The 21629-nt window shown below is 42.5% G+C and overlaps 2 long non-coding RNA genes across 2 annotated transcripts in view; one reads left to right on the top strand and one right to left on the bottom strand.

Annotated features, from left to right (window-relative positions):
* Positions 1-4783: 4783 nt before the first annotated feature.
* The window catches only part of LOC127372058 (uncharacterized), a 205930-nt gene continuing 189084 nt past the window's right edge, over positions 4784-21629 (bottom strand). Inside the window, exon 3 of the long non-coding RNA XR_007886503.1 lies at positions 4784-4856. This is a non-coding gene — a long non-coding RNA (uncharacterized LOC127372058). The remainder of the gene's footprint in view (positions 4857-21629) is intronic.
* On the top strand, positions 8283-17546 carry LOC127372056 (uncharacterized). The gene is made up of 2 exons (XR_007886501.1): positions 8283-8635; positions 17263-17546. It is a non-coding gene; the product is annotated as an uncharacterized LOC127372056 (long non-coding RNA).

Raw genomic sequence — 21629 nt, forward strand, 5'->3', positions numbered from 1 at the left:
GATAATGAGAACACAGAGCTAGTATCAGGCCTGCATGCTTGTTCTTTATGAAACTCTTGAACTTTATCTTTCCCTTCAAGATGGTTCCATGAGCGTTCCAAGATCTGCATTGAGACAGAATGACAAGTGTCTACGCGACGTCGGGTTTCCCCATCAGGGACCATGTGTTTGCGCAAGTCTTCATAAACTCCTTTTACATCTGTTGAAGCATGGTTGATTTTGGTTATGAGGTCTTGTAGGATCTCACTTGAGGGTGATCCTTTGAGTGCTTTCTTAGCCTCCTTAGCAAGAGCTTTCCATTTGTCGTAATTAATATCGAAGCGATGCTGAAGGCTTTTGGATTTGGCATCATAGAGTGCTTGACCCTTTTCAGTAAGTTTTTGGGTTCTCTGGCTCCTTCGTGGTCCTTCTTCTGCAGCAGCTTGTGCCTCTGCACTTAGGTCCATTTCTTTTAATAGGTTTGTGTCAAACGTTTCATTATCCTGTGTTCTAGACTGCTGCTGTAACTCCACAGCTTCATCCGTACTGTCTAAGTCCAACTTATTATGTGCACATTCATACTCAGACATCTTCAATATTGTTCGTACATAAATTAGTTAACTAGCTTAGCTTAAATGTTGCTAAACAGCTTATAGTTTAAATTGACTTAATAATGTTAATGTGACTTAATGTGATATGAACACCCTTTCACAATACAAATGCACTTATTTCCACTTGTAATGCACAAAGAACACTTCCCTTTTAACCACTTAGCAATTTACACAAATAGTGGTTGTACTGTTGCTGAGTAAAGGTGTAACTACGGTAAATCCAGCATCAACAGGCACTTTAACATGTATATGCTATAACACTAAAACACTTTGAAACTTATAGCACATCTTTAAAACGTTATTCACACGCCAAAATTGCTCAGTATGAATGAAATCAGCATTGACTTTAACTTGTAACTTGTTGAAACATGTACATAACACCATAACACTTTGCACTTTTGGCACTTATAGTCCCTTTAAAGCAGTTAGCGAGGCTACTCCACTTCTTAACATTCAACTTGTTTTAAATGTGTTACTTATAGTTGGCGTAACCACGCGATGCTATTGAACTCTTTGCCACTTGCTTATGTTACCGGCGTATGCACAGTCTTATGTCCGCTTGACGCTAGAGTGCGATGACACTCATTAGCAGCTCTGTCCGCAGCAGGTGCAGAAAGTCATCTCATCACTTGTGTCGGAGCAGGCTGAGTTCTCACTGTTACTCCCTCCAGTTTAAATCACGAACACAAGTCGTTCCTTTTATGCACGGGCATTTATTTGCACATCGGTGGTCAGTCATGCCGTGAGAACTAGATAAATTAAAATAAACAAATCACAAATTGAGTTTCATATCATACAAAGCATTTCAAAATAGAATAACATCAAGGAATATTTCACAAACATAACAAATACCGTATATAATGTACTCGATTTGCTTACAACATGCGTTGTTTACGTTAATTGAAACAGGTAATATTAAGTCAACACGTTACTCCGTGAGCATCTTAAACATGTGTAAACATAATGTAAACATCACTCTGCATACCTCATTGGCCACGTTAATTCAAGGGGAGTGAGAAAGGAAACTTCAAACGTCGAGTCTCATCCAAATCTCCGTAGCATTAATAAGTATCTTCATAACGTCATCTTCTAATTATCATTCCAGGTGCTCTGTTACTCGTGTGCTGTGTAGAGTGCGTCTAAATAATGACCCGCCCCTCTACAACATAATAACATTAGTTCCGCTATTAAATACACATCCCTCTCTGTGTGTATGTGCATGCTCTTAAAATACATTGCTAACAGAAATATGATCCCTTAAAACGTAAATTATTTTAACTGTTGACTCAAAAGTATAAAATAAACTTAAACTGTATAACTGTCTCTGACAGCAGCTACACCTCCTGATTGGCTAGCTGAGTCTTACACGCCTCCAGATTGTCTAGCAGAGTGTTACACGCCTCCTGATTGGCTGCCAGAGTGTTACACGCCTCCTGATTGGCTGGCTGAGTGTTACATGCCTCTTGATTAGCTGGCTGAATGTCAAAGGCCTCCTGATTGGTTGCCTTAGTGTTACACGCCTCCTAATTGGCTACCTGAGTGTGACACGTCTCCTTATTGGCTCGCTGAGTGTTAAACGCTTCCTGATTGGCTGGCTGAGTGTTACACGCCTCCTGATTGGCTGGCTGAGTGTTACACGCCTCTTGATTAGGTGGCTGAATGTCAAAGGCCTCCTGAATGGCCGGCTGAGTGTAACACGCCTCCTAATTGTCTGGCTGAGGGTTACACGCCTTCTTATTGGCTGGCTGAATGTCAAAGGCCTCCTGATTGGTTGCCTGAGTGTTACACGCCTCCGCCAGTTAAAACAAATAGCTAGGAAATCTGAAAGGAAATGGCGCCCTTCCAAATTATCAGAATTTGGCATCATAATCTTAAAACTTATAGAAAGGCCCTCCGTAATGCCAGAGGAGCCTCTTACTCAGTACTAATAGAAGAAAATAAGAATAACCCTAGGTTCCTCTTCAGCACTGTAGCCAGGCTGACAGAGAGTCACAGCTCTATTGAGCCACTTATCCCCATAAACTTAAGTAGCAATGACTTCATGAGCTTCTTCTATAATAAAATGATTACTATTAGAGAGAAAATTAATCACCAACTGCCATCAACAGTTATCAGTGGCTCTCCAATTTCAGGGACTTCTGCCCATGTAAACTTAGATATATATTTAGACTGTTTTTCTGCTATCGATCTTCATCAGTTAACTTCAATCATTTCTTCATTGAAGCCATCAACCTGTCTATTAGACCCGATCCCAACTAGGCTGCTTAAAGAAGTTGTTCCCTTAATTGGCACTTCTTTACTGGATATGATTAATCTTTCTTTATTATCAGGATATGTACCACAGTCCTTTAAAGTAGCTGTAATTAAACCCCTTCTTAAAAGCCCACTCTTGACCCAGGGGTTTTAGGCAACCATAGACCGATTTCTAACCTCCCCTTCCTCTCTAAGATTCTGGAGAAAGTAGTCGCCAAAGAGTTGTGTGACTTTCTACATAACAATAGTTTATTTGAGGATTTTCAATCAGGATTTAGAGTTCATCACAGCACAGAGACAGCTCTGGTTAAAGTTAATAATGACCTTCTGATTGCTTCTGACAATGGACTTGTCTCTGTACTTGTATTATTAGATCTTAGTGCTGCATTTGACACCATTGACCATAATATCCTTTTACAGAGACTTGAGCATCAAATTGGCATTAAAGGAACCGCACTAAGCTGGTTTAAGTCATATTTATCAGATCGCTCGCAGTTTGTACATGTTAACGATGAATCTTCAATAAATACTACAGTTAGTCATGGAGTTCCACAAGGTTCTGTACTTGGACCAATACTATTTACTTTATATATAACTCAGAAAAAAATGAAATTCTTGTTCTTGGCCCCAAAAACCTTAGAGACTCACTGTCTAAAGATATAGTTACTCTAGATGGCATTAACTTGGCCTCTAGCACCACTGTCAGGAATCTTGGAGTTATCTTTGATCAGGATTTGTCATTTAACTCCCACATAAAGAAGACCTCTAGGACTGCCTTCTTTCATTTAGGTAATATTACAAAAATTAGACACATACTATCACAGACAGATGCAGAAAAACTAATCCATGCATTTGTTACTTCAAGGCTGGATTACTGCAACTGTTTATTATCAGGTTGCCCCAGTAAGTCCATTAAAACGCTCCAATTAATTCATAACGCTGCAGCACGAGTACTGACAAGAACTAGAAAAAGAGATCACATCTCTCCTGTACTAGCTTCTCTGCATTGGCTCCCTGTAAAATGTAGAATTGAATTTAAAATCCTCCTCCTCACCTATAAAGCTCTTCATGGTCAGGCCCCTTCATATCTTAAAGAGCTCATAGTACCCTATTACCCCACTAGAACACTACGTTCTCTGAATGCTGGGCTACTTGTGGTTCCTATAGTCTCTAAAAGTAGAACAGGAGCCAGAGCCTTCAGTTACCAAGCTCCTCTCCTGTGGAACCAGCTTCCAGTTGTGGTTCGGGAGGCAGACACCCTCACCACATTCAAGAGTAGGCTTAAGACATTCCTCTTTGATAAAGCTTATAGTTAGGGCTGGATCAGGTGAGTCCTGAACCATCCCTTAGTTATGCTGCTATAGGCCTAGACGATCGGGGGATTTCCCATGGTGTGTAATGGTAGATTCAGTTTCTTTGTTTCAGCCACTGCAGATGCCCAACCTCCCCCTCCTAACACAAGATGCCAGGTCCTTTTGTGTTTTGTAGATTGTGATGTCTGGACTTGGCTTTGCACCTGAATGCAAGATCCTGCAGTACACCTCATATGTAAAACACACCAGCAGGGGGTCGGCCCTGATGTCTGCAGTGGGCAGAGGGGTGGGAAAGCACTTCCTGGAGGGCCAGACCCCTACAGCAGACAAAGGGGTGTGAAAGAGGTGGTCCTCAGGTATAAATGTTTAGATATCCCCATCTTCGGGGTCTTTCTTCATCTTTGACCGCTCGTGTGTTGATTGACCTTTTCTTTGCAAAGAAAATAAACTTGTCGGCTGGCAGAAGTTCTCTATCTCATTCTTCACCAGCAGCAGAGAAATTTCCACAACAGGTGCACCGAGCTCCTCCCTTCCTCTCTCTTTCTGCACTCATTCATGTTCCATTAATGCATGTTACTAACTTCACTTCTTCCCCGAAGTTCTGGTGCTTTCTCGTCTTGCAGGTTCTTGTCGATCCTGGTGGAGCCTCCTGCCATGGTCCTGCTAGATTGCCATTGCCAATACTGTTGTTGCTGTGCACCTGTCTGTCTGTCTGTCTCTCGCTCTCTCTCTCTCTCTGTCTCTCTCCCTCTCTCTCTCTCTCACCCCAACTGGTCGAGACAGACGACCACCCACCTAGAGCCGGAGGATCTGTCTTAGGTTTCTGCCTTTTAACAGGCAGTTTTTCCTTGCCCTTGTCGCCAAGTGCTTGCTCATGGTGGTACTGTTGGGTCTCTGTAATTAATGTTTTAAAGAGTTTGATCTAGACCTGCTCTATTTGAAAAGTGTCCTGAGATCACTTCTGTTATGAATTGGCGCTATACAAATAAAATTGAATTGAAAATTGAATTGAATTAATTGGCTACCTGAGTGTGACACGTCTCCTTATTGGCTAGCAGAGTGTTACACGCTTCCTGATTGGCTGGCTGAGTGTTACACGCCTTCTGATTGGCTGGCTGAATGTCAAAGGCCTCCTGATTGGCTGCCTTAGTGTTACACGCCTCCAGATTGGCTGGGTGAGGGTTACACGCCTTCTGATTGGCTGGCTTAATGTCAAAGGCCTCCTGATTGGCTGCCTGAGTGTTATACGCCTCCTGATTGGCTGGCTGAGTGTGACATGCCTGCTTATTGGCTGGCTGAGTGTTACACGCCTCCTGATTGGCCTGTTGAGGGTAACACATTTCCTGAGTGGCTGGCTGAGTGTTACACTCCTCCCGATTGGCTGGCTGAGTGTCAAAGGCTCCCTGATTGGCTGTCTGAGTGTTACACGCCTCCTGATTGGCTAGCTGAGTGTTACACGCCTCCTGATTGGCTGGCTGAGTGTAATACGCCTCCTGATTGGCTGGCTGAGGTTTACACACCTGTCAAAAGCCTCTTGATTGGCTGTGTCAAAAGCCTACTGATTGGCTGGGTGAGTGTTACACACCTCCTGATTAGCTGTTAGTGTTACGCCATTTTAAAATTATTTTATTTGCTTTTAAATCCCTGAATGGTCTTGACCCGCCCTACCTCTCTGAGCTTCTACACCCCTATATACCAGCCTGCTCTCTCAGGTCATTTTACTCAGTTGCTCCTGAGTGTGCCTAAAACTAAGCGGAAACTCAGAGGGGACCGTGCCTTTGCTTTGTCTGCTCCTAATTAATAAACAGGCCTCTTCTCTGTCTGTTTTTAAAACCCATTTTAAAACCCATCTCTTCTCTGTGGCCTTTGACACCTCGTAAGATGTCGACTTTATTTACTTGATTTAATTTCTTATTTTCATTGCTTTTTATTGCGTGACTTTTATTATTAATTAATTACTTTTATTATATTGTTTTTACTCATATTTTCTTTTCTGTTCATTTTATTGTTGTATTTTATATGTAATTTTGCGCCTCAAGTGAGCTTTTATGTCGTTTATTTATGATGTCTTATTTATTCTCCTGTACAGCACTTTGGTCAAATTTGGTTGTTTTAAAGTGCTTAACAAATAAAGTTGGATTGGATTGGATTGGATTACACGCCTCTTGATTGGCTGGTTGAGTGTTGCACACCTCCTTATTGGCTGATTTTTACATGCATACTGTTTGGCTATTAGTTACATGCATCCTGAATAGCCCATTGTTAAATCCATCCTGTTTGGTTATTTGTTACATGCATACTAATTGGCTGAGTGTGGCATGCATCCTAATTGGCTGAAAGTTAAATGCCGCCTAATTGGCTGAGTGTGACATGCATCCTAGTTGGCTGAAAGTTAAATGCTGCCTAATTGGCTGAATGTGACATGCATGCTTATTGGCTGAACTCCATGACTAACTGTAGTATTTATTGAAGATTCATTGGTAACATGTACAAACTGAGAACGATCTGATAAGGATGACTTAAACCAGCTTAGTGCGGTTCCTTTAATGCCAATTTGATGCTCAAGTCTCTGTAAAAGAATATCATGGTCAATGGTGTCAAATGCAGCCCTAAGATCTAATAATACAAGTATAGAGACAAGTCCATTGTCTGAAGCAATCAGAAGGTCATTATTAACTTTAACCAGAGCTGTCTCTGTGCTGTGATGAACTCTTAACTCCTGACTGAAAATCCTCAAATAAACTATTGTTATGTAGAAAGTCACACAACTCTTTGGCGACAACTTTCTCCAGAATCTTAGAAAGGAAGGGGAGGTTAGAAATCGGTCTATAGTTGGCTAAAACCCCTGGGTCAAGAGTGGGCTTTTTAAGGAGGGGTTTAATTACAGCTACTTTAAAGGACTGTGGTACATATCCTGATAATAAAGAAAGATTAATCATATCCAGTAAAGAAGTGCCAATTAAGGGTACAACTTCTTAAAGCAGCCTAGTTGGGATCGGGTCTAAAAGACCGGTTGATGGCTTCAATAAAGAAATGATTGAAGTTAACTGATGAAGATCGATAGCAGAAAAACAGTCTAAATATATATCTAAGTTTACATTAGCTAAAGTCCCTGAACTTGGAGAGCCACTGATAACTGTTGATGGCAGTTGGTGATTAATTTTCTCTCTAATAGTAATAATTTTATTATAAAAGAAGCTCATAAAGTCAGTGCTACTTAAGTTTATGGGGATATGTGGCTCAATAGAGCTGTGGCTCTCTTGTCAGCCTGGCTACAGTGCTGAAGAGGAACCTGGCGTTGTTCTTATTTTCTTCTATTAGTGCTGAATATTAGGCTCCTCTGGCATTACGGAGGGCCTTTCTATAGGTTTTAAGATTATCTTGCCAAATTGAGCGATATTCTGATAATTTGGAGGAGCGCCATTTCCTTTCAGATTTCCTAGCTTTTTGCTTTAATTGGCGGATTTTGTGGTTGTACCACGGTGCTATTCTCCTATGTTTTAATAATTTCCTTTTTATTGGAGCGATAGAGTCTAATGTTCTTCGTAGTGAGCCTGCAGCACTATCAACAGGATTATCAATTTCTGAGGGACTAAAGCTATTATAGGACTCTGTTATATTCAGACATGGCATTGAATTAAACACTGATGGAATCTCCTCCTTAAATTTAGCTACAGCACTGTCAGATAGACATCTGCTGTAGGAAGTTTTGCCTAATGGCTTATAATCTAATAGTATGAATTCAAAAGTTATTAAATAATGGTCAGATAGGAAAGGATTATGTGGGAAGACTATTAAATGTTCAATATCAATGCCATATGATAGAACAAGGTCAAGAGTGTGATTAAAACAATGAGTTGGTTTATTTACACTCTGACAGAAGCCAATTGAGTCTATTAATGAGATACATGCGTTACTAAGGCTGTCATTGTTAACATCCACATGAATATTAAAAGCACCTACAATAATTACTTTATCTGATTTAAGGACTAAACTTGATAAAAACTCAGAGAATTCAGATAAAAAATCGGAGTACGGTCCAGGAGCGCGGTACACTATAACAAATAGAACTGGCTGCAGTGTTTTCCAGGATGGGTGAGAAAGACTAAGAACAGACTTTCAAATGAATTATAATTTAGTTTAGGTTTAGGGTCCATTAAAACGCTCGAATCATATATGGCTGCTACTCCACCTCCTCGGCCAGTGCCTCGAGGAATGTGAGTATTAATATGACTGGGGGGGTGGTTTCATTTAGGCTAACATACTCCTCGTGGGACAACCAGGTCTCAGTAAGACAAAGTAAATCAATATCATAATCTGATATTAATTCATTCACTAAAACAGCTTTAGAGGACAGAGACCTGATATTTAACAGTCCACATTTCATTCTCTTATTTTGTGCTACTGAGGAGTTGGTTTTAATTTTTATTAGGTTTTTATGTTTAACTCCTCTTGTTTTTATTTCTTTAAATAATTTAGGTGGTCGGGGGACAGACACAGTCTCTATGAGGTTTTTGGTGGGTGACTGTACTAATGGAAGAGCAGAGAAGTGTGTAAGACAGCAGCTCTGCTTCCTGGTCCCAACTCTGGACTGTCAGGTTTTAGAAACAAACTTCGCCATATTCCTAGATAAGAGAGCCACTCCATCCAAAGTGGGAAGGATGCCATCTCTTTTCTCTCTTCTAATCAGACCAGGTTTTCCCCAAAAAGGCTTCCAGTTATCAATGAAGCCCACATCGTTTTTGTCCACACCACCTCGACATCAAGCGGTGGAAGTCCGACATGCGGCTATACATGTCATCACTGGTCACATTGGGCAGGGGTCCAGAGAAAACTACGGAGTCCGACATAGTTTTAGCATAATTACACACCGACTCCACATTAATTTTAGTGACCTCCGATTGGCGTAAACGGGTGTCATTACCGCCAACGTGGATAACAATCTTACTATATTTACGTTTATCTTTAGCCAGCAGTTTTAAATACGATTCAATGTCGTCCGCTCTGGACCCAGGGATACATTTAACTATGGCCGCTGGCTTCGCTAACTACACGTTTCTGACTATGGAGCCACCAATAATCAGAGTTGGTTCCTCAGCGGGTGTGTTGTTGAGTGGGGAAAATTTATTAGAAACGTGAATGGGTTGGCGGTGAACTGTGGGCTTCGGCGTTTTAGTCTTCCTTCGCTCAGTCACCCAGCCTCCCTGTCTTCCCGGCTGCTCGGGATCTACCGGGGGATCTAACGGGGGATCTACCGAGGGACGGCTAGCACAAGCTACCTTCGGTCGGACCGCACCGGCTACTGGGGGCTGGCTAACTATAGCGGCTAAAGATATCTCTGTTGTGCGGTACTGTTCCTCTAACTTACTAAGCCTCGCCTCCAGCCTCGCCTCCAGCGCAGTAGATAAACTACACTTAATACATGAACCATTATCATTAAAGGAGGCAGAGGAATAACTGAACATCTGGCACGCTGAGCAGGACAGAGCAGAGGGAGAGGAAGAAGCCATAGCTAACTGCTAATGTTACTGAAGCTAGCGTGCATGAAAAACTTTTGAAAATAGCGAAAAGTTGCTAAAAGAAGGAATAACTTCTTGTTTAGGTAGAACTAGTCTACGTTTAAATGTTAAGCGGGAAAATAACCGCTGTAACGAGTAAAACAAATTTAGATTTAGCGTTCACTGACAGAGCTACAGCATCAAACAGTGTACACAGAGCAGGAAGTAAACCGGAAACGAGTCAGTATGCTTACCGTAACACGTCACACTTGCAATGAGTCTAATGTCTTGGCTTATCGTATGTGTACATGCCTCCTGATTGGCTGGCTAAGTGTTACACGCCTCCTGATTGGCTGGCTGAGTGTAACACACCTCCTGATTGGATGGCTGAGATTTACAAACCTGTCAAAAACCATCTTGATTGGCTGTGTCAAAAGCCTCCTGATTGGCTGGCTGAGTGTTACACGCCTCCTGATTGGCTGGTTCAGTGCTACAGGCCTCCTGATTGGCTGGTTGAGTGTAACACGCCTCCTGATTGGCAGGTTAAGTATCAAAGGCCTCCTGATTTGCTGAGTGTCAAAGGCCTCTTGATTGGCTGGCTGAGTGCTACACGCCTCCTGATTGGCTGGCTGAGTGTAACATGCCTCCTGATTGGCTGGCTGAGATTTACACACCTGTCAAAAACCCTCTTGATTGGCTGTGTCAAAAGCCTCCTGATTGGCTGGCTGAGTGTTACACGCCTCCTGATTGGCTGGTTGAGTGTAACACGCCTCCTGACTGGCAGGTTGAGTATCAAAGGCCTCCTGATTGGCTGAGTGTCAAAGGCCTCTTTATTGGCTGGCTGAGTGTTACACGCCTCCTGATTGGCTGGCTGAATGTTATACGCCTCCTGATTGAATGGATGAGTGTCGTAGGCCTCCTGATGGCTGAGTGTTACACCCCTCCTGATTGGCTGGTTGAGTGTTACACGCCTCCTAATTGGCAGGCTGAGTGTTACACACCTGTCAAAGGCCTGCTGATGGCTGAGTGTCAAAGGCCTCTTGATTGGCTGGCTGAGTGTTACACCCCTCCTGATTGGCTGGTTGAGTGTTACACACTTCCTGATTGGCTGGCTTAGTGTTACACCCCTCCTGATTGGCTGATTTTTACATGCATTCTGTTTGGCTATTAGTTACATGCATCCTGAATAGCCCATTGTTAAATCCATCCTGAATAGCCCATTGTTAAATCCATCCTGTTTGGTTATTTGTTACATGCATACTAATTGGCTGAGTGTGACATGCATCCTAATTGGCTGAAAGTTAAATGCTGCCTAATTGGCTGAATGTGACATGCATGCTTATTGGCTGGACTCCATGACTAACTGAAGTATTTATTGAAGATTCATTAGTAACATGTACAAACTGAGAACGATCTGATAAGGATGACTTAAACCAGCTTAGTGCGGTTCCTTTAATGCCAATTTGATGCTCAAGTCTCTGTAAAAGAGTATCATGCTCAATGGTGTCAAATGCAGCACTAACATCTAATAATACAAGTACAGAGACAAGTCCATTGTCTGAAGCAATCAGAAGGTCATTATTAACTTTAACCAGAGCTGTCTCTGTGCTGTGATGAACTCTAAATCCTGACTGAAAATCCTCAAATAAACTATTGTTATGTAGTCACACAACTCTTTGGCGACAACTTTCTCCAGAATCTTAGAGAGGAAGGGGAGGTTAGAAATAGTCCTGATTGGCTGACTGAGTGTTACACGCCTCCTGATTAGCTGGATGAGTGCTACAAGCCTCCTGATTGGCTGGTTGAGTGTAACACGCCTCCTGATTGGCAGGTTAAGTATCAAAGGCCTCTTGATTGGCTGGCTGAGTGCTACACGCCTCCTGATTGGCTGGCTGAGTGTAACATGCCTCCTGATTGGCTGGCTGAGATTTACACACCTGTCAAAAACCGTCTTGATTGGCTGTGTCAAAAGCCTCCTGATTGGCTGGCTGAGTGTTACACGCCTCCTGATTGGCTGGTTGGGTGTAACGCGCCTCCTGACTGGCAGGTTGAGTATCAAAGGCCTCCTGATTGGCTGAGTGTCAAAGGCCTCTTGATTGGCTGGCTGAGTGTTACACGCCTGCTGATTGGCTGGCTGAGTATTACACGTCTCCTGATTGGCTGGCTGAATGTTATACGCCTCCTGATTGAATGGATGAGTGTCAAAGGCCTCCTGATGGCTGAGTGTTACACGCCTCCTGATGGCTGGCTGAATGTTATACGCCTCCTGATTGAATGGATGAGTGTCAAAGGCCTCCTGATGGCTGAGTGTTACACGCCTCCTGATGGCTGGCTTAGTGTTACACCCCTCCTGATTGGCTGGTTGAGTGTTACACGCCTCCTAATTGGCAGGCTGAGTGTTACACACCTGTCAAAGGCCTGCTGATGGCTGAGTGTCAAAGGCCTCTTGATTGGCTGGCTGAGTGTTACACCCCTCCTGATTGGCTGGTTGAGTGTTACACGCCTCCTGATTGAATGGATGAGTGTTAAAGGCCTCCTGATGGCTGAGTGTTACACGCCTCCTGATGGCTGAGTGTTACACGCCTCCTGATTGGCTGGCTTAGTGTTACACCCCTTCCTATTGGCTGGTTGAGTGTTACATGCCTCCAGATTGGCTGGATGAGTATCAAAGGCCTCCTGATTGCAGAGTGTTACACCACTCCTGATTGGCTGGCTTAGTGTTATACCCCTCCTGACTGGCTGGTTGATTGGCTGGCTGAGTATTACACGTCTCCTGATTGGCTGGCTGAGTGTCAAAGGCCTCCTGATTGGCTGGCTGAGTGTTACACGTCTCCTGATAGGCTGGATGAGTTTTACACGCCTGTCAAAGGACTCCTGATTGACTGGCTGAGAGTTACATGCGTCATGATTGGCTGGCTGAGTGTCAAAGGCCTCATGAATGGCGCAGTGCTACCCACCTCTTGATTGGCTGGCTGAGAGTTACAAGCCTCCTAAATTGGCTGTTCTGAGTGTTACACGCGTTGTGATTGCCAGGCTGAGTGTTACACGACTCTATTTTTACATGCATACTTTTTGGCTATTAGTTACATGCATCCTGATTTGCCCATTTTTAAATCCATCCTTTTTGGTTATTTGTTACATGCATACTAATTGGCTGATTGTGACATGCATCCTAATTGGCTAATTGTTAAATGCCTCCTCATTGGCTGAATGTGACATGCATGCTTATTGGCTGAATTTTACATGCATGCTAATTCGCTGGTTGTTAAATCCATCCTGATTGGCTATTTTTACATGCATACTGATTGACTGATTGTTACATGCATCCTAATTGGCTGACTGTTAAAGGTCTCCTCATTGGCTGAAAGTTAAACCCATTCTGATTCGCTGGCTGAGCGTTACACGCCTCCTGATTGGCTGGTTGAGTGTTACACCCCTCCTGATTGGCTGGTTGAGTTTTACACGCCTCCTGATTGAATGGATGAGTGTCAAAGGCCTCCTGATGGCTGAGTTTTACACACCTCATCATTGGCTGGCTTAGTGATACACCCCTCCTGATTGGCTGGTTGAGTGTTACATGCCTCCTGATTGGCTGGATGAGTATCAAAGGCCTCCTGATTGCAGAGTGTTACACCACTCCTGATTGGCTGGCTTAGTGTTACACCCCTCCTGACTGGCTTGTTGATTGGCTGGCTGAGTATTACATGTCTCCTGATTGGCTGGCTGAGTGTTACACGCCTCCTGATTGGCTGGCTGAGTGTCAAAGGCCTCCTGAATGGCTGGCTGATTGGCTGGCTGAGTGTTACACGTCTCCTGATTGGCTGGCTGAGTTTTACACGCCTGTCAAAGGACTCCTGATTGACTGGCTGAGAGTTACACGGGTCATGATTGGCTGGCTGAGTGTCAAAGGCCTCATGAATGGCTGAGCGTTAACCACCTCCTGATTGGCTGGCTGAGAGTTACACGCCTCCTAAATTGGCTGTTCTGAGTGTTACACGTATCGTGATTGCCAGGCTGAGTGTTACACGACACTGCCGAAAACCAAAGCTGCTGTCCAGCAACTTGCGCAAGCTCATGGCCTCCCTCAATTCAATTCAATTCAATTCAATTTTATTTGTATAGCGCCAATTCATAACAGAAGTTATCTCAGGACACTTTTCAAATAGAGCAGGTCTAGACCGAACTCTTCAACATTAATTACAGAGACCCAACAGTACCACCATGAGCAAGCACTTGGCGACAAGGGCAAGGAAAAACTGCCTGTTAAAAGGCAGAAACCTAGGACAGATCCTCCGGCTCTAGGTGGTTGGTCGTCTGTCTCAACCAGTTGGGGTGAGAGAGAGAGAGAGAGAGAGAGAGAGAGAGAGAGAGAGAGAGCGAGAGACAGACAGACAGACAGACAGGTGCACAGCAACAACAGTATTGGCAATGGCAGTCAAGCAGGACCATGGCAGGAGGCTCCACCAGGATCCATGAGAACCTGCGAGACGAGAAAGCACAAGAACTCCGGGGAAGAAGTGAAGTTAGTAACATGCATTAATGGGACATGAATGAGTGCAGAAAGAGAGAGGAAGGGAGGAGCTCAGTGCACCATGGGAAGTCCCCCGATAATCTAGGCCTATAGCAGCATAACTAAGGGATGGTTCAGGACTCACCTGATCCAGCCCTAACTATAAGCTTTATCAAAGAGGAATGTCTTAAGCCTACTCTTGAATGTGGTGAGGGTGTCTGCCTCCCGAACCACAACTGGAAGCTGGTTCCACAAGAGAAGAGCTTGGTAACTGAAGGCTCTGGCTCCTGTTCTACTTTTAGAGACTATAGGAACCACAAGTAGCCCAGCATTCAGAGAACGTAGTGTTCTAGAGGGGTATAGGGTACTATGAGCTCTTTAAGATATGAAGGGGCCTGACCATGAAGAGCTTTATAGGTGAGGAGGAGGATTTTAAATTCAATTCTACATTTTACAGGGAGCCAATGCAGAGAAGCTAGTACAGGAGAGATGTGATCTCTTTTTCTAGTTCCTGTCAGTACTCGTGCTGCAGCGTTCTGAATTAATTGGAGCGTTTTAATGGACTTATTGGGGCAACCTGATAATAAAGAGTTGCAGTTATGCAGTTGAGTAAAATGCCATGGATTAGTTTTTTTCCATCTGTCTGTGAAAGGGGGCCTATTTTCTAATATTACGTAAATGAAAGAAGGCGGTCCTAGAGGTCTGCTTTATGTGGGAGTTAAATGACAAATCCTGATCAAAGATAACTCCAAGATTCCTGACAGTGGTGCTAGAGGCCAAGTTAATGCCATCTAGAGTAACTATATCTTTAGACAGTGAGTCTCTAAGGTTTTTGGGGCCAAGAACAAGAATTTTGTTTTTTTCTGAGTTTAACATCAGAAAATTGCAGGTCATCCAGGATTTTATGTCCGTAAGACATGTTTGTAATTTAGATAATTGATTAATTTCATTGGGTTTGATTGATAGCTATAACTGCGTATCATCTGCATAACAGTGAAAGTTAATGGAGTGATTCCTAATAATGTTGCCTAAAGGGAGCATATATAAAGTAAATAGTATTGGTCCAAGTACAGAACCTTGTGGAACTCCATGACTAACTGTAGTATTTATTGAAGATTCATCGTTAACATGTACAAACTGCGAGCGATCTGATAAATATGACTTAAACCAGCTTAGTGCGGTTCCTTTAATGCCAATTTGATGCTCAAGTCTCTCTAAAAGAATATTATGGTCAATGGTGTCAAATGCAGCACTAAGATCTAATAATACAGGTACAGAGACAAGTCCATTGTCAGAAGCAGTCAGAAGGTCATTATTAACTTTAACCAGAGCTGTCTCTGTGCTATGATGAACTCTAAATCCTGACTGAAAATCCTCAAATAAACTATTGTTATGTAGAAATTCACACAACTCTTTGGCGACTACTTTCTCCAGAATCTTAGAGAGGAAGGGGAGGTTAGAAATCGGTCTATAGTTGGCTAAAACCCCTGGGTCAAGAGTGGACTTTTTAAGAAGGGGTTTAATTACAGCTACTTTAAAGGACTGTGGTACATATCCTGATAATAAAGAAAGATTAATCATATCCAGTAAAGAAGTGCCCATTAAGGGAACAACTTCTTTAAGCAGCCTAGTTGGGATCGGGTCTAATAGACAGGTTGATGGCTTCGATGAAGAAATGATTGAAGTTAACTGATGAAGATCGATAGCAGAAAAACAGTCTAAATATATATCTAAGTTTACATTGACAGAAGTCCCTGAACTTGGAGAGCCACTGATAACTGTTGATGGCAGTTGGTGATTAATTTTCTCTCTAATAGTAATAATTTTATTATAGAAGAAGCTCATGAAGTCATTGCTACTTAAGTTTATGGGGATATGTGGCTCAGCCTGGCTACAGTGCTGAAGAGGAACCTAGGGTTATTCTTATTTTCTTCTATTAGTGCTGAGTAATAGGCTCCTCTGGCATTACGGAGGGCCTTTCTATAAATTTTAAGATTATCTTGCCAATTTGAGCGATATTCTGATAATTTGGAAGAGCGCCATTTCCTTTCAGATTTCCTAGGTATTTGTTTTAACTGGCGGGTTTGGTGGTTATACCAAGGTGCTAGTCTCCTATGTTTTAATAATTTCCTTTTTATAGGAGCGATAGAGTCTAATGTTGATCGTAGTGAGCCTGTAGCACTATCGACAAGATTATCAATTTCAGAGGGACTAAAGTCGTTATAGGACTCTGTTAAATTCAGACATGGCATTGAATTAAACACTGAAGGAATCTCCTCCTTAAATTTAGCTACAGCACTGTCAGATAGACATCTGCTGTAGGAAGTTTTGCCTAATGGCTTATAATCTAATAGTATGAATTCCAAAGTTATTAAATAATGGTCAGATAGGAAAGGATTATGTGGGAAGACTATTAAATGTTCAATATCAATGCCATATGATAAAAAAAGGTCAAGAGTGTGATTAAAACAATGAGTTGGTTTATTTACACTCTGACAGAAGCCAATTGAGTCTATTAATGATATAAATGCATTACTAAGGCTGTCATTGTCAACATCCACATGAATATTAAAATCACCAACAATAATTACTTTATCTGATTTAAGGACTAAACTTGATAGAAACTCTGAAAATTCAGATATAAAATCAGAGTACGGTCCAGGAGCGCGGTACACTATAACAAATAGAACTGGCTGCAGTGTTTTCCAGTTTGGGTGAGAAAGACTAAGAACAAGGCTTTCAAATGAATTATAATTTAGTTTAGGTTTAGGGTCCATTAAAACGCTCGAATCATATATGGCTGCCACTCCACCTCCTCGGCCTGTGCCTCGAGGAATGTGAGTATTAATATGACTGGGGGGGTGGATTCATTTAGGCTAACATACTCCTTGTGGGACAACCAGGTCTCAGTAAGACAAAGTAAATCAATATCATAGTCTGATATTAATTAATTCACTAAAACAGCTTTAGAGGACAGAGACCTGATATTTAACAGTCCACATTTCATTCTCTTATTTTGTGCTACTGAGGAGTTAGTTTTAATTTTTATTAGATTTTTATGTTGAACTATTTTTTTTTTATTTCTTTAAATAATTTAGGTGGTCGGGGGACAGACACAGTCTCTATGGGGTTTTGGGTGGGTGACTGTTCTAAAGAAAGCGCAGAGAAGTGTGTAAGACAGCAGCTCTGCTTCCTGGTCCTAACTCTGGACTGTCAGGTTTTAGAAATAAACTTCGCCATATTTCTAGATAAGAGAGCCGCTCCATCCAAAGTGGGATGGATGCCGTCTCTCCTAATCAGACCAGGTTTTCCCCAAAAAGGCTTCCAGTTATCAATGAAGCCCACATCGTTTTCTGGACACCACCTCGACAGCCAGCGGTGGAATGACGACATGCGGCTATACATGTCATCACTGGTCACATTGGGGAGGGGTCCAGAGAAAACTACGGAGTCCGACATTGTCTTAGCATAATTACACACCGACTCCACATTAATCTTAGTGACCTCCGATTGGCGTAAACGGGTGTCATTACCGCCGACGTGGATAACAATCTTACAGTATTTACGTTTACCTTTAGCCAGCAGTTTTAAATTTGATTCAATGTCGCCCGCTCTGGCCCCAGGGATATATTTAACTATGGCCGCTGGCTTCGCTAACTTCACGTTTCTGCGTATGGAGCTGCCAATTATCAGAGTTGGTTCCTCAGCGGGTGTATCGCTGAGTGGGGAAAATGTATTAGAAACGTGAAGGGGTTGGTGGTGACCTGTGGGCTTCGCCGTTTTAGTCTTCCTTCGCTCAGTCACCCAGCCTCCCTGTCTTCCCGGCAGCTCGGGAACTACCGGGGGATCTACAGATCTAACAGAAGCTACCTTCGGTCGGACCGCACCGGCTACTGGGGGCTGGCTAACTATAGCGGCTAAAGATATCTCAGTGGTGCGGTGCCGTTCCTCTAACTCACTAAGCCTCACCTCCAGCGCAGTAAATAAACTACATTTAATACAGGTACCATTATCATTAAAGGAGGCAGAGGAATAACTGAACATCTGACACACTGAGCAGGACAGAGGAGAGGGAGAGGGAGAAGCCATAGCTAACTGCTAATGCTAATGAAGCTAGCGTGTATGAAAAAACTTCGAAAGTAGTGAAAAAGTCGCTAAAAGAAGGAGAAACTCCGAGTGTTTAAGTAGAACTAGTCTACGTTTAAATGTTAAGCGGGTAAATAACCGCTGTAACGAGTAAAACAACTTTAGATTTAGCGTTCACTGACAGAGCTACAGCACCAAACAGTGTACACAGAGCAGGAAGTAAACTGGAAATGAGTCAGTACGCTTACCGTAGCACGTCACAGGAAAGCTAGACAACCTAGGTCCCTCAGTGCCTAGGTGCTGTGGATGGGACGCATGTAGAGATAAAGCAACCACCAGCCAATTCCACTGATTACATCAATAGGAAAGGGAGGTTTACCTTAAACATTCAAGCTACCTGCGATTATAAATATGCCTTCATGGATGTGGTAGTGAAATGGCCTGGGAGCGTGCACAACGCCCCGTATTTTTGCCAACTCCACACTTAACACGTCCTTGAAAGACAGAAGCATCCCTCCTTGTCCAAGGCAAATCATTGAAGATCAAGAGGCCATACCGGTTTACATACTAAGCAACCCTGCATATCCACTGCTCCCATATCTTATGAAAGAATATGTTAATGGGGGAAAGACTGCCCAGGAGCAGTACTTTGGACTATCTTTGTGCCGAGCACGGATGGTGATAGAATGTGTGTTTGGGAGACTAAAAGCCTGGTTCGGAGCCCTGAGAAGGGCCATGGACATTAATCTGGCTGATCTTCCCTTTGTAATTTATGCATGTTTCATGCTGCACAATTACTGTGAGGCTTCCAAGGACACGGTAGACGACAACAGTGTTGCTGAGGCAATTCAATACGACAGGGAAAACCAGCCAGACACACAACGAGCTGCCAGAGGAGATTGCATGACATCAGAAGGGGAGAGGGTCAGGAGAATCCTCACTTAATTCCTGGATCCATAAAAGGGACAATCTTCTCTCCATTGTGTGTGGGTGTGTGGGGTATCAGACAGTATGACATTGTATGACATCTCAAAGTTTAAAGTTGCTCATTGTCATAGTTTACAATATTTTGCCTATGTTCATCACAGACCTAAAAACTGTGTGCTCCTTACATGCCAGTACTTAGGCAGTATGTTTTGGCTACATTTCAGCGTATTAAGCATTTAAATTTACAACATGTTAAAGCAAATGTGTTTACAGTTTTCTGTTCTTTACATTGTACATGTTTACAAGTCACTTGGATGTAATGTATTGACATTGCCAAGTGTAAATGTTGTTTGGTAGAATGCCATTATCCACATAAAGAATGAGAAATTCTAAATGGTCCTGTGTGAACGCTTTCTATAATAGGTTGATCTGGTTTGACCCATATTGAATAATCACAGACACACATCTTCATGTTTCAGACATTTTACTTCTGAAGAGATCTGACACTTGACAGACACAAAAAGAAATTGCCTGTTTGTCATTAATCCAGAAAATCAGACAAGCATAGTAGTGCAAATAAGTGGCATCTGTAGTGCAAATTGTCAAATAATAAATAAAGGCATATTTCAAGTAAACTTAGACTTCAAGAGGAATTCACAAATTAACAAAAGTAGTGGATATAAGCTGCCTCTTCAGTACTGCTGTTCAAGCAATAGGCACTTTTCAAGTAAGAAAAACATTTTTTAAGTAAAAAAAACTTCAAGAGGTCTGTTTCCAGTTGACGAGTTGGGTGGGAATGAGTGCTGAATTGGTGCTGAATTTGGGAAATAGGAGTGTGTGTGTAGTGGTGACGTGTGTGCATATACTGGTCCATAAGGACCCAAATGGGATATTGTAATATGGTGGTGGCGGTGTCTGCACAACTTGCCGCAGGAGAGCAAACCCATCTGCAATTGATGATGTTAGCCTATCCAGGGTATTTGTTATTTTGGAGAAATCTTCGGATGCCTGCTTTTCTGAGGTCTCAATAATTTCCACGAGTTAATTCTTGACATTTTTGTCATCCTCAACGGCATTCAGCCACTGGGCCTCAGCGGGCAGCTTCCTCTTTAACCGTTCATACCGGTGTCCCTTCAGTTTAGCCTTTACAGAGTAGACCAAAGAAAATGTGTTAAAACATGCTCATTTGCAGAGGTAAACCTATCCAAAAATAATCACATTTGATATTACCATGATGAATGATGGCCTATATTTCCCTCAGCATAATCAATCTATGAACAAGTACTTAACAGTAAACGTCACGATTCACAATAGACTATAGGAATACAGAAATTAAAACATACTTTCATTGGAAGGCTTATCTCCCCAAAATGTACATCTGAGATACACAGGAAATCTATTTTACCAATGGACATTAAACTGTACAACACTTCCCCGTTGCCGTACTGTTGTAGCACTTGAGGACGACTGATGTGACTTCTCTTCATCTACTTTTTCATTTTTGCCTTTTACCACTACTCGTTTATGTGTATGTTTACACACTATGGACGGAACTATTGTGACAGGGAAATTTCCTTCAGGATGAATTATTCTGATGAAGTATTTCTTATCTTATCTTATATTTCACGGATACATTAATTGAAACAAAGCCAACAATACATACATGACAATGATATGACAATAAATTCATACCTGAAGCGAGCAGACTTAAACAGAGGTCTCTCCTCTGCTCGTGTTATTCGTTGTTGTCGATTCTGAGGATTCTGATTGGCTTGCATGGCTTTATCCTTCTCCCTACACTGCTGCCCATAAGTTTGGCATCGTTATGATGGCACTCGACAGCGTATTTATGCGGGTTGATGTAAATGACAACTTTTTTGAAAACGATGTGTGCACGATGTTATTATTGAAAACGGAGGGGGGGAAATATTGTTTCTCTAAATACCCGGCTATGTGTAAATGTGGCCTCAGACCATTGTATCACTTATCACTTACACAGAACAAAATTATAAACGCAACACTTTTGTTTTTGCCCCCATTCATCATGAGCTGAACTCAAAGATCTAAGACTTTCTCTATGTACACGAAAGGCCTATTTCTCTCAAATATTGTTCACAAATCTGTCAAAATCTGTTAGTGAGCACTCCTCCTTTGCCGAGATAATCCATCCACCTCACAGGTGTGGCATATCAAGATGCTGATCAGACAGCATGGGTATTGCACAGGTGTGCCTTAGGCTGGCCACAATAAAAGGCCACTCGAAAAATATGCAGTTCCATCACACAGCACAATGCCACAGATGTCGCAAGTTTAGAGGGAGCGTGCAATTTGCATGCTGACTGCAGGAGCATGAGCTGTTGCCCGCGAATTGACTGATCATTTCTCTACCATAAGCTGTCTCCAAAGGCATTTCAGAGAATTTGGCAGTACATCCTCACAACCGCAGACCACG

Source organism: Dicentrarchus labrax, unplaced genomic scaffold (genome assembly GCF_905237075.1).
Source record: "Dicentrarchus labrax unplaced genomic scaffold, dlabrax2021, whole genome shotgun sequence".
In the NCBI taxonomy this organism is placed as follows: Eukaryota; Metazoa; Chordata; class Actinopteri; family Moronidae; genus Dicentrarchus; species Dicentrarchus labrax.